The sequence below is a fragment of the Mesoplodon densirostris genome, chromosome 1 (assembly GCF_025265405.1).
Source record: "Mesoplodon densirostris isolate mMesDen1 chromosome 1, mMesDen1 primary haplotype, whole genome shotgun sequence".
NCBI lineage: Eukaryota > Metazoa > Chordata > Mammalia > Artiodactyla > Ziphiidae > Mesoplodon > Mesoplodon densirostris.
In genome coordinates, this window is record NC_082661.1 from 108,327,164 (window position 1) to 108,340,615 (window position 13,452).

The following is a 13,452-nucleotide window of genomic DNA, read 5'->3' on the forward strand; positions in this document are numbered from 1 at the left end:
ATGGACGAATGAACTGTTGGAAGCGTTTGAAACTAGCAGCTCTTGTTTGAATGAGATTCACCCACACTCCTGTGATCTGTCACCCACCCAGCACACCACCCATCTTGAGATTCCTTTTCTCATCTTATGACCAGAGGTCCCCTCTTGTGTCTTTAGTAACTTGAGATTTTTCTTTGTTCCTTTTGCGGTTCTCAAATGCTCTCCGGCAGTAGGAAATGTTTGAACTGTCCGTGTTTCAAGTAGTTTCTTTGCAGTCAGAGTGAAATAAACTTTTGACAGGAGGTTGTAATCGATTCGTGTGTGAAATTGCTTCAAATGTTACTGTTGTTCATTTGACACACTGTTTCAGATGCCAGTATTGAAGCTCTGACCACATTGTGGGAACAGGTGTTCATTGAAGTGTGATGTAAGAGTAAATAATTGCAAAACGTGTCATACATCATTAAAGAATCCTGGAAGCCCAGAGCAAAGTATTAGTAACTACCTAGGGTGTCAGGAAGTTTGCAAGGACTTAACATTGATGAAAGAGTTTGAAAGGTGAATAAATAGGCTGCAGGAAGAAAAGGCCTTCTTTCCAAAGTGGCATCGACTCTTGGAAACATTTACATCCAGGCAGAAGCATTCAGGGGCTGTGGTCACTAGCCGCCAAGCGAGGCGTTTGTCCTGGCCTTTGTGAGCCCCTCTTGGGTCTTCTGGCTTTTGACTCACGTGCAGTCCTTGCTCCAGGCCTCTCCTCTGGCCTGGGCCTTGCCCCTTCCCTCCAAGTTTGACTTATTTCTCTGAAGTTGACCTGTGTTTTCACTGATCATATATTATGTTCCCCTTATCAGTACTATTTTTAGTAGAACAAGTGTCATGGAACCATTTACCCACGTGACTTTCTTTTGCCATTTAAAAATAGTACAGATTAAATGATAACAGAATACTCAAAGACCATTATTATGAGACACATCCCGATTTCAGAGATACTAAATTATAAAAACAGATTTGTCTTAGAATCCATGAAATGCATCACATCTCAGCTGCTGCACCTCCATATTTGCCCAGCATGTGGGTTGCTTATTTCTTTTCTTTCTTTCTTAAATTTAGGTATAGTTGATTTACAATATTATATGTTTCAGGTGTACAATAATGCTTCAAAATTTTAATAGATTATACTCCATTTGAAGTTATTATACACCTCAATGTTCATTGCAGCACTATTTACAGTAGCCCGGACATGGAAGCAACCTAAATGTCCATCAACATAGGAATGGATAAAGAAGATATGCTATATGTATACAATGGAATATTACTCAGAAATAAAAAAGAATGAAATAATGCTATGTGCAGCAACATGCATGGACCTAGAGATTGCCATACTGAGTGAAGTAAGTCAGACAGAGAAAGACAAATATCATATGTCACTTATATGTGGTATCTTAAAAAAAGGGAGGTACAAATGAACTTATTTACAAAACAGAGGCAGAGGCACGCATGTAGAAAACTAACTTATGGTTACCAGGGGATCAGGGTGGGGGAGGGATAAATTGGGAAATTGGGACTGACATATACACACACTACTATATATAAAATAGATAACTAATAAGAACCTGCTGTATAGCACAGGGAACTCCACTCAGTACTCTCTAAAGACCTATATGGGAAAAGAATCTGGAAAAAAAAAGGTGGATATATGTATATGTACAACTGATGCACTTTGCTGTAAACCTGAAATTAACACAAATTGTAAATCAACTATACACCAATAAATTTTTTTTAAAGTTAGTATAGGACTGGGGCTGGCGGTGTGAACACAGCCTGAAGGGGCTAATGCGCCACAGCTAGCCAGGAGGGAGTCCGGGAAAAAGTCTGGACCTGCGAAGAGGCAAGAGACTTTTTCTTCCCTCTTTGTTTCCTGGTGCGAGAGGAGAGGGGATTAAGAGCACTGCTTAAAGGAGTTCCAGAGACGGGCGTGAGCCGCGGCTGAAAGCACGGACCCCAGAGACGGGTGTGGGATGCTGGGGCTGCTGCCGCCGCCACGAGGCCTGTGTGCGAGTGCAGGTCACTGTCCACGCCCCCCCCCCTTCTGAGGAGCCTGTGCAGCCCGTCACTGCCGGGGTCCCAGGATCCAGGGATGGACGGCTTCCCTGGGAGAACACACGGCGCGCCTCGGGCTGGTGCAACGTCACGCGGGCCTCTGCCGCTGCAGGCTTGCCCCGCACTCCGTGCCCCTCCCTCCCCCCATGGCCTGAGTGAGCCAGAGTCCCCGAAGCGGCTGCTCCTTTAACCCTGTGCCGTCTGAAAGAAGAACAGACGCCCTCCGGCGACCTACATGGAGAGGCGGGGCCAAATCCAAAGCTGAGACCCTGGAGCTGTGAGAACAAAGAAGAGAAAGGGAAATCTCTCCCAGCAGCCTCAGAAGCAGTGGATTAAAGCTCCACAATCAACTTGATGTACCCTGCATCTGTGGAATACATGAATAGACAATAAATCATCCCAAATTGAGGAGCCAGGAGTCAGTGCTGTGCCTCTGAGGTGGGAGAGCCAACTTCAGGACACTGGTCCACAAGAGACCTCCCAGCTCCACATAATATCAAACGGCGAAAATCTTCCAGAGATCTCCATCTCAACACTAGCACCCAGCTTCACTCAACGACCAGCAAGCTACAGTGCTGGACACCCTATGCCAAACAACTAGCAAGACAGGAACACAATGCCACCCATTAGCAGAGAGGCTGCCTAAAATCATAAAAAGTCCAAAGACACCCCAAAACACACCACCAGACGTGGACCTGCCCACCAGAAAGACAAGATCCAGCCTCACCCACCAGAACACAGGCACTACTCCCCTCCACCAGGAAGCCTACACAACCCACTGAACCAACCTTAGCCACTGGGGACAGACACCAAAAACAATAGGAACTATGAACCTTCAGCCTGCAAAAAGGAGACCCCAAACACAGTAAGATAAGCAAAATGAGAAGACAGAAAAACACACAGCAGGAGAAGGAGCAAGATAAAAACCCACCAGACCTAACAAATGAAGAGGAAATAGGCAGTCTACCTGAAAAAGAATTCAGAATAATGATAGTAAAGATGATCCAAAATCTTGGAAATAGAATAGACAAAATGCAAGAAACAGTTAAAAAGGAACTAGAAGAACTAAAGATGAATCAAGCAATGATTCAAAACACAATAAATGAAATGAAAAATACTCTAGATGGGATCAATAGCAGAATAACTGAAGCAGAAGAACGGATAAGTGACTTGGAAGACAAAATAGTGGAAATAACTACTGCAGAGCAGAAGAAAGAAAAAAGAATGAAAAGAACAGAAGACAGTCTCAGAGACCTCTGGGACAACATTAAACGCACCAACATTCGAATTATAGGGGTTCCAGAAGAAGAAGAGAAAAAGAAAGGGACTGAGAAAATATTTGAAGAGATTATAGTTGAAAACTTCCCTAATATGGGAAAGGAAATAGTCAAGTCCAGGAGGCACAGAGAGTCCCATACAGGATAAATCCAAGGAGAAATACACCAAGACACATATTAATCAAACTGTCAAAAATTAAACACAAAGAAAACATATTAAAAGCAGCAAGGGAAAAACAACAAATAACACACAAGGGAATCTCCATCAGGTTAACAGCTGATCTTTCAGCAGAAACTCTGCAAGCCAGAAGGGACTGGCAGGACATATTTAAAGTGATGAAGGAGAAAAACCTGCAACCAAGATTACCCAGCAAGGATCTCATTCAGGTTTGATGCAGGAATTAAAACGTTTACAGACAAGAGAAAGCTGAGAGAGTTCAGCACCACCAAACCAGCTTTTCAACAAATGCTAAAGGAACTTCTCTAGGCAAGAAACACAACAGAAGGAAAAGACCTACAATAACGAACCCAAAACAATTAAGAAAATGGGAATAGGAACATACATATCGATAATTACCTTATATGTAAATGGACTAAATGCTCCCACCAAAAGACACAGATTGGCTGAGTGGATACAAAAACAAGACCCATATATATGCTGTCTACAAGAGACCCACTTCAGACCTAGAGACACATACAGACTGAAAGTAAGGGGATGGAAAAAGATATTCCATGCAAATGGAAATCAAAAGAAAGCTGGAGTAGCAATTCTCATATCAGACAAAATAGACTTTAAAATAAAGACTACTAGAAGAGACAAAGAAGGACACTACATAATGATCAAGAGATCGATCCAAGAAGAAGATATAACAATTGTAAATATTTATGCACTCAACATAGGAGCACCTCAATACATAAGGCAAATACTAACAGCCATAAAAGGGAAAATCGACAGTAACACATTCATAGTAGGGGACTTTATTTATTTATTTTTATTTATTTATTTATTTTTTTGCTGTACGCGGGCCTCTCAATGCTGTGGCCTCTCCCGTTGTGGAGCACAGGCTCCGGACACACAGGCTCCGCGGCCATGGCTCGCGGGCCCAGCCGCTCCACGGCATGTGGGATTTTCCGGGATCGGGGCACGAACCCGTGTCCCCTGCATCGGCAGGCGGACTCTCAACCACTGCGCCACCAGGGAAGCCCCATAGTAGGGGACTTTAACACCCCACTTTCACCAATGGACAGATCATCCAAAATGAAAATAAATAAGGAAACACAAGCTTTAAATGATGCATTAAACAAGATGTACTTAATTGATATTTATAGGACATTCCATCCAAAAACAACAGAATACACATTTTTCTCAAGTGCTCATGGAACATTCTCCAGGATAGATCATATCTTGGGTCACAAATCAAGCCTTGGTAAATTTAAGAAAATTGAAATTGTATCAAGTATCTTTTCCGACCACAATGCTATGAGACTAGATATCAATTACAGGAAAAGATCTGTAAAAAATACAAACACATGGAGGCTAAACAATACACTACTTAATAAAGAAGTGCTCACTGAAGAAATCAAAGAGGAAATTAAAAAATACCTAGAAACAAATGACAATGGAGACACGATGACCCAAAACCTATGGGATGCAGCAAAAGCAGTTCTAAGAGGGAAGTTTATAGCAATACAATCCCACTTTAAGAAACAGGAAACATCTCAAATAAACAACCTAACCTTTCACCTAAAGCAATTAGAGAAAGAAGAACAAAAACACCCTAAAGTTAGCAGAAAGAAAGAAATCATAAAAATCAGATCAGAAATAAATGAAAAAGAAATGAAGGAAATGATAGCAAAGATCAATAAAACTAAAAGCTGGTTCTTTGAGAAGATAAACAAAATTGATAAACCACTAACCAGACTCATCAAGAAAAAAACGGAGAAGACCCAAATCAATAGAATTAGAAATGAAAAAGGAGAAGTAACAACTGACACTGCAGAAATACAAAAGATCATGAGAGATTACTACAAGCAACTATATGCCAATAAAATGGACAACCTGGAAGAAATGGACAAATTCTTAGAAATGCACAACTTTCCAAGACTGAACCAGGAAGAAATAGAAAATATGAACAGAACAATCACAAGCACTAAAATTGAAACTGTGATAAAAAATCTTCCAACAAACAAAAGCCCAGGACCAGATGTCTTCACAGGCGAATTCTATCAAACATTTAGAGAAGAGCTAACACCTATCCTTCTCAAACTCTTCCAAAATATAGCAGAGGGAGGAACACTCCCAAACTCATTCTACAAGGCCACCATCACCTTGATACCAAAACCAGACAAGGATGTCACAAAGAAAGAAAACTACAGGCCAATATCACTGATGAACATAGATGCAAAAATCCTCAACAAAATACTAGCAAACAGAGTCCAACAGCACATTAAAAGGATCATACACCATGATCAAGTGGGGTTTATTCTAGGAATGCAAGGATTCTTCAATATACGTAAATCAATCTACGTGATACATCATATTAACAAATTGAAGGAGAAAAACCATATGATCATCTCAATACATGCAGAGAAAGCTTTCGACAAAATTCAACACCCATTTATGATAAAAACCCTCCAGAAAGTAGGCATAGAGGGAACTTTCCTCAACATAATAAAGGCCATATATGACAAACCCACAGCCAACATCGTCCTCAATGGTGAAAAACTGAAACCATTTCCACTAAGATCAGGAACAAGACAAGGTTGCCCACTCTCACCACTATTATTCAACATAGTTTTGGAAGTTTTAACCACAGCAATCAGAGAAGAAAAGGAAATAAAAGGAATCCAAATCGGAAAAGAAGAAGTAAAGCTGTCACTGTTTGCAGATGACATGATACTATACATAGAGAACCCTAAAGATGCTACTAGAAAACTAGTAGAGCTAATCAATGAATTTGGTAAAGTAGCAGGATACAAAATTAATGCACAGAAATCACTGGCATTCCTATACACTAATGAGGAAAAATCTGAAAGTGAAATCAAGGAAACACTCCCATTTACCATTGCAACAAAAAGAATAAAATATCTAGGAATAAACCTACCTAAGGAGACAAAAGACCTGTACGCAGAAAATTATAAGACACTGATGAAAGAAATTAAAGATGATACAAATAGATGGAGAGATATACCATGTTCTTGGATTGGAAGAATCAACATTGTGAAAATGACTCTACTACCCAAAGCAATCTACAGATGCAATGCAATCCCTATCAAACTACCACTGGCATTTTTCACAGAAGTAGAACAAAAAATTTCACAATTTGTATGGAAACAGAAAAGACCCCGAATAGCCAAAGCAATCTTGAGAACGAAAAATGGAGCTGGAGGGATCAGGCTCCCTGACTTCAGACTATACTACAAAGCTATAGTAATCAAGACAGTATGGGGCTTCCCTGGTGGCGCAGTGGTTGCAAGTCCGCCTTCCGATGCGGGGGACACGGGTTCGTGCCCCGGTCCGGGAAGATCCCGCAAGCTGCGGAGCGGCTGGGCCCATGAGCCATGGCCGCTGAGCCTGCGCGTCTGGAGCCCGTGCTCCATGGTGGGGGAGGCCACAGCAGTGAGAGGCCCGCGTAATGCAAAAAAAAAAAAAAAAAAAAAGACAGTATGGTACTGGCACAAAAACAGAAAGATAGATCAATGGAACAGGATAGAAAGCCCAGAGATAAACCCACGCACATATGGTCACCTAATCTTTGATAAAGGAGGCAGGAATGTACAGTGGAGAAAGGACAGTCTCTTCAATAAGTGGTGCTGGGCAAACTGGACAGGGACATGTAAAAGTATGAGATTAGATCACTCCCTAACACCATACACAAAAATAAGCTCAAAATGGATTAAAGACCTAAATGAAAGGCCAGACACTATCAAACTCTTAGAGGAAAACATAGGCAGAACACTCTATGACATAAATCACAGCAAGATCCTTTTTGACCCACCTCCTAGGGAAATGGAAATAAAGACAAAAATAAACACATGGGACCTAATGAAACTTAAAAGCTTTTACACAGCAAAGGAAACCATAAACAAGACCAAAAGACAACCCTTAGAATGGGAGAAAATATTTGCACATGAAGCAACTGACAAAGGATTAATCCCCAAAATTTATAAGCAGCTCATGCAGCTCAATAACAAAAAAACAGACAACCCAATCCAAAAATGGGCAAAAGACCTAAATAGACATTTCTCCACAGAAGATATACAGGCTGCCAACAAACACATGAAAGGATGCTCAACATCTTTAATCATTAGAGAAATGCAAATCAAAACTACAATGAGGGGCTTCCCTGGTGGCGCAGTGGTTGAGAGTCCGCCTGCCGATGCAGGGGACATGGGTTCGTGCCCCAGTCTGGGAGGATTCCACATGCCGCGGAGCAGCTGGGCCCGTGAGCCATGGCCGCTGAGCCTGTGCGTCCGGAACCTGTGCTCCGCAACGGGAGAGGCCACAGCAGTGAGAGGCCCGCATACCGAAAAAAAAAAAAAAAAAAAAAAAAAAACTACAATGAGATATCATCTCACACCAGTCAGAATGGCCATCATCAAAAAATCTAGAAACAATAAATACTGGAGAGGGTGTGGAGAAAAGGGAACATCTTGCACTACTGGTGGGAATGTGAATTGGTACAGCCACTATGGAGAACAGTATGGAGGTTCCTTAAAAAACTACAAATAGAACTACCATATGACCCAGCAATCCCACTACTGGGCATATACCCTGAGAAAACCATAATTCAAGAAGAGTCATGTACCAAAATGTTCTTAGCAGCCCTATTTACAGTAGCCCGGAGATGGAAACAACCTAAGTGTCCATCATCGGATGAATGGATAAAGAAGATGTGGCACATATATACAATGGAATATTACTCAGCCATAAAAAGAAATGAAATTGAGCTATTTGTAGTGAGGTGGATGGACCTAGAGTCTGTCATACAGAGTGAAGTAAGTCAGAAAAAGAAAGACAAATACTGTATGCTGACAAATATATATGGAATTTAAGAAAAAACAAATGTCATGAAGAACCTAGGGGTAAGACAGGAATAAAGACACAGACCTACTAGAGAATGGACTTGAGGATATGGGGAGGGGGAAGGGTAAGCTGTGACAAAGCGAAAGAGAGGCATGGACATATATATACTACCAAACGTAAGGTAGATAGCTAGTGGGAAGCAGCCGCATAGCACAGGGAGATCAGCTCGGTGCTTTGTGACTGCCTGGAGGGGTGGGATAGGGAGGGTGGGAGGGAGATGCAAGACGGAGGGGATATGGGAACATATGTATATGTATAACTGATTAATTTTGTTATAAAAAAAGAAAAAAAATAAAGTTAGTATAAAACACTGGCTATATTACCTTTGTTGTATAATATATCCTTGTAGCTTGTCTATTTTATACATACATAGCAGTTTGTACCTATGAATCTTCTACCCCTATCTTGCCCCTCCCCCTTCCCTCTCCCCACTGGTTCACACTAGTTTGATCTCTTGATCTGTGGGTTGCACATTCCTGCTCTGACTAAGCTTAACCTCCCTGATTTCCCTCCCCGCCTCTGCCTAAGCCTGGAAGCCACCAGCACAGGGTCACCTCTTTCCTCTTCTGCCTTTCTGTCCTATTCTCAAACATGACAAAGTCAGGGAACGTCAGGAACCCAGCCACTCTGGGCATCAGGTGTGTCAGGGAGTGACGGTGGCTGGGACAGATTGGTAAGAAGTCTGCAGCTTGGTGGTATCTGAGATCCACCGGCTGGGGAGTGGGCGTTCCTGGGGGATGTCAGGGTGGTGACATGTTTGTGTGGACACTGCAGATTAGGAAGGCAGCAGGCATGTTCTCCAGGCTTAACCAGCCTTAGAGAAACATAGGAGTTTCTCCTATGTTTCTCCTACAGTGGACTTGAACCTCAGAGGTCATAACTGCAGGCACCCTGGCCCCCACCCCTGGCTGTTCCCACACAGCAGGACCCACAGCTGCTTCAACACTTGCAGGTGTAGCTCTTACGGGTGCTACACGGGTGGTTCACGACCAGAGTAGATCCAGTAGCTTCCTCCCTCTTCTTGTCCTGGCCTCTTAGGTGCTGTCCTCAGTGACACGGGGAAGGGCCAGGGTGAGCATCTCAGCCCAGAAAGTCTTGGTGGTCTGTGTTTCTTTCATTAAAAGCCTCTGTGCTTTTTAAAGACAGAATGTTTAACTTGGAAAACAAAATCTCTCACCTAATTTTCTTTCTGAGAGCCAGCACAACTGAACCTCTGAGCGTTCTTCCTGCAGGCTGTGCGGAGAGACAGAGGCTGTCCACCAGCTTATGTTGGGCCATGTCTCTGGTTCAGAACTTTGGAACTTGTGAAAAGTTATTGTTACAGTAGAACTAAAAGGCCTTACCTTGTTTGAGTAAGATTTTAACTTAGATTGACTCTTTCAGTTGTTAGACTTATATTTTGTCATGTCTACCTTACAGATATTTTTCCTGAAGCTGATAATATGGCAGGACTGTGCAGTAGGGGGAAGGGTATAAGGTCCTAAACGTTAAAGACATTTCAGCCACTTAATTATGAAATGCATTTCTACCCAGAATTCTCTCAGAGTCGTGCCGATGCCTAAAAGATGTGATCCACTCTTGTGTCCTTAAAACTGAATATTGAAAGGGTACTGAGGTGTTTGATTAATCAATGTCACCAGAGTGTTAGCATGAGGTTCATGAACCTATGTGCTTTCAGAAACCTCCCGTCAGTGCACAGCAGGCATCTGGTCAAATATGAGCCCCTCCTGGGGCCCAACACCCTCTTGGCAACAGGGGTAAACAAAGTCTCTGCTTCTGAGGATGTCAGCAGGTCAGTAAGTAGACAATGCATGGCAAGACTGGGGCGACAGGGTTGGAATTGAGGAATGTGGTAGAAGGACGTGACACCCTCTCTGAAGACCTGGTGCTTAAGTTAAAACCTGAATAAAGATCCTTATCAAAAATTTGACCCAACTGACAACAAGTAACACCACCCTGTATCCTCAGCAAAGCTGGATGAAGAGGGGGATCTCTCCCCCAGCTGGACAGTTGTCCAGAGCACTAGTGAATAAGAGGAATGAAACATCACTGGAGGAATTCAGCAAAGTACAAATGGGTCCTTCTGACAAAGTTGAGAGAACTTCCCAGTGGAAATAGAAACTGTTGGTCAGGGCAGAGCCATCTCTGTGCAGGACCTAACACCATCAATATCGTCTCTTCCAGCAGCTTGAAAGTGGGCGCACAGGGCTGTTTACAGGAAAGGAGAGATCTATTTTGCCTAAACATTAACCCCTTTAATAACACTCTCAAGAAAGTCATTGGGGCTTCCCTGGTGACGCAGTGGTTGAGAGTCTACCTGCCGATGCAGGGGACACGGGTCCGTGCCCCGGTCCGCGAAGATCCCACATGCCACGGAGCGGCTAGGCCCGTGAGCCATGGCCGCTGAGCCTGCGCATCCGGAGCCTGCGCATCCGGAGCCTGTGCTCCACAACGGGAGAGGCCACAACAGTGAGAGGCCTGCGTACCGCAAAAAAAAAAAAAAAAAAAAGAAAGTCATTGTTTCAGAGGAATTACAAAGGAGAACCCAAGAGAGAACACAAACTCTTACCTCCTAGGGTGTCTCCTTTAGGATGGGTTCCATTTTAGGAAAAAGCTGATGCAAAAACTGACTCACAGGACAAGAGGGCCTGCTCCTCATGGGCCAGCTCCACATCCTCCTGGAACAGTCTATAATGACTTAATCGCACGGGATCCTTCTCCATCCCCAGCATAGACGTCTTACAGTCTTTCTCTTAAGAAACAAAGAGGTGGTAAGTTTTATTGTTATTTTTCAACGTGGAACGTGAATTTAAAAATATGACAACCAAGAGAGAAGGATAGACAGAAAAAGGCACTTGAAACTCCCTATTTTCAACTTTAGCACAGTGATTACTAACCAGTGGACACTAGGAAACTGTTCATCTCCGAGTGACTTTACATATCTGTGTTTCCACTTTTCCAAAGAATATAGATTTTGTGATTAAATATGAATTTGTTTAATTATATAACTGAGCTCTTTCCTTGTCAGTTATTTGCAGTGAATGTACACCAAAGGCTAAACCACCACCATGAGGGAGTCAGTCAACATAAGTAAACACGTGTGTGCACACACATCGAAGGAGGTCCTTAAACTCAAGCCAGCGGCAAGGACGAAGCTTGCTCACATACTCACACTCAATGCTCTTCTAGAAAACAGATGCAGAACTCTAGGGCCTTCTTTGGCCATGCTGCGTGGCTTGTAGGATCTTAGTTCCCTGACCAGGGATCCAAACCCGCCCTTGGCAGTGAAAGCACGGTGTCCTAACCACTGGACCGCGAGGGAATTCCCGTGGTCACTTTTCATTTAAAGAATAATTTTTATTAGCACAAATTTAACCTTATAACAAACGTTAAGGCTAGATTGACATTGTGTCAGACTGACCTCTCTAGGTAAATCAAAAGCTACCAATAAAAACATGAGAACAAGATCTGTTCCCTGCAGGAAGATGATGCATGTACCCAGGGTTTACAGTGCACAGTGGGAAGAAAAGAAATTAATGTAAACCACCCGGATACACTGCTTTCATAAACCACCTCTGCCAACACCTCAGGAGGGTGGAATTTTTACCCGGTAATATGACCCAGATTTTCATTCTCACACTATCCAAGCCTTTCTCAGTGGTCTGTCTTCACAGGTTTGCTACAGTTTCCCTCCGGCCAGCACTATGGGCACTAAGGACCCCAGCAAATGGACTGTCCTTCACTCCCAGGGGAGCAGCAGCCTGATTTCCAACTGGTAATCAGGATCAGTCACCACAGCTTAGTCTCTGCTTGTTTTAGTGACACAGAGAATTCCAAATGGCCAGGGCAGTCTTAGCTTCCAATTTTATTTTCACCTGATAAAAAAAATTTGTATCGAAATACACAAAAATTCTAAGTGTAGAGCATGACAAATTGGCACAATGCCATGCCCTGTACCCACCACCCAGATGGACAAACAGAACGTCCCCTCCTGAGTACCTGCCCACGGGAAACCACTAATCTGCCTTCGGAAACCATAGATTAGTTTTGTCTGTTCTTGAACGTTGTGTAAATGAAATCACACAGCACGGGCCCCTTTGAGACTGCTTTGTTTAGCTCAACATTATATTGGTGAGGTTCATTCATGTTTTGTAGTGGTAAGTGTTGACCTTAGGAAAAAATAACAGCCAGTTATTTTACCAACAAAATGAGTGTATTCAGGAATAGCAGAGGAATTGCAATTTGGGACATGCAACCCGTGGCAAACCATAGGCAAGTCCGAGGAGACAAAGAGAATGTCAGCGTTTATTAGGTTTAAGGAGGAAATTGGGGTGGGTCAGAAGGAAATCTTTCTTCCTCCGTCTGTAAACTGCGGTGAGTGATACGTGGGTGAGAGCGCCCCCTTCAGGGCTTCCAGCTCCGTTTTAGAATGAGTTTCCTTTATTTTCACAAGTCAGTTCACTTTCATTTCTGTAGGGCTACATCTCAGTTAATATATCCATCCCCCTGTTGATGGACATAGGGGTGTTTCCAGCGTTGTGCTATTTCCCACGCTACTGCCCAGACATCCTGCAGGTCTCGGGGCGTATGCACACACATCTCTTTTGTGCGTGTCTGAGGCTCCAATCCTGCATCTGAGGGAATCTGAATGTTCTACCTTCATTCATCCTTCCAAATCATTTGTCCAAAGAGGTTGTACCAGTTCACACCCCTGCCAGAAGCATATGAGAATTTTAGTTTTTCCACATGCTTGCCAACATTCGCTTTTGGAAGTATTATGCTCTTAACTTGCATTTTTCAATAACAATTGAGAATGAGCACCTTTTCAGACACTTGCTGGCCATTTGTATATCTTCTTTTGGAAGTGATGTATTTTGCCCATTTTTCTGTTACTTTGTCTTTTCTCATTGAGTCTTCCTTTGTTAAATATGCAATTTTTATAATTCTTTCTTGTCTCAATTCTTTCAATGCTGTGTTTTTATGTTCTGATATTCCTAATTTTAATTTAGT